Genomic DNA, 756 nt, shown 5'->3' with positions numbered 1-756 from the left:
AGGGAGTGTGAAAAGAAGTTATAAGGATGGTGTTTTGGTTAGGCCGGAGTCCTGAAAATGGAGTCGGCACTCGGTCAACCGTGCCTCCCTGAAAAGGCAGTGTGAAAAGAAGTAATAAGGATGGCGTTTTGGTTAGGCCGGAGTCCTGAAAATGGAGTCGGCACTCGGTCAACCGTGCCTCCCTGAAAAGGGAGTGTGAAAAGAAGTCATAAGGATGGCGTTTTGGTTAGGCCGGAGTACTGCAAATGGAGTCGGCACTCGGTCAACCGTGCCTCCCTGAAAAGGGAGTGTGAAAAGAAGTTATAAGGATGGTGTTTTGGTTAGGCCGGAGTCCTGAAAATGGAGTCGGCACTCGGTCAACCGTGCCTCGCTGAAAAGGGAGTGTGAAAAGAAGTCATAAGGATGGCGTTTTGGTTAGGCCGGAGTCCTGAAAATGGAGTCGGCACTCGGTCAACCATGCTTACCTGAAAAAGGAGTGTGAAAAGAAGTTATAAGGATGGTGTTTTGGTTAGGCCGGAGTCCTGAAAATGGAGTCGGCACTCGGTCAACCGTGCCTCCCTGAAAAGGGAGTGTGAAAAGAAGTCATAAGGATGGTGTTTTGGTTAGGCCGGAGTCCTGAAAATGGAGTCGGCACTCGGTCAACCGTGCCTCCCTGAAAAGGGAGTGTAAAAAGAAGTTATAAGGATGGTGTTTTGGTTAGGCCGGAGTCCTGAAAATGGAGTCGGCACTCGGTCAACCGTGCCTCCCTGAAAAGAC

The sequence above is a fragment of the Ipomoea triloba genome, chromosome 16, assembly GCF_003576645.1.
Source record: "Ipomoea triloba cultivar NCNSP0323 chromosome 16, ASM357664v1".
Classification (NCBI taxonomy): Eukaryota; Viridiplantae; Streptophyta; class Magnoliopsida; order Solanales; family Convolvulaceae; genus Ipomoea; species Ipomoea triloba.
Note: the sequence above shows the minus strand (reverse complement) of the source record.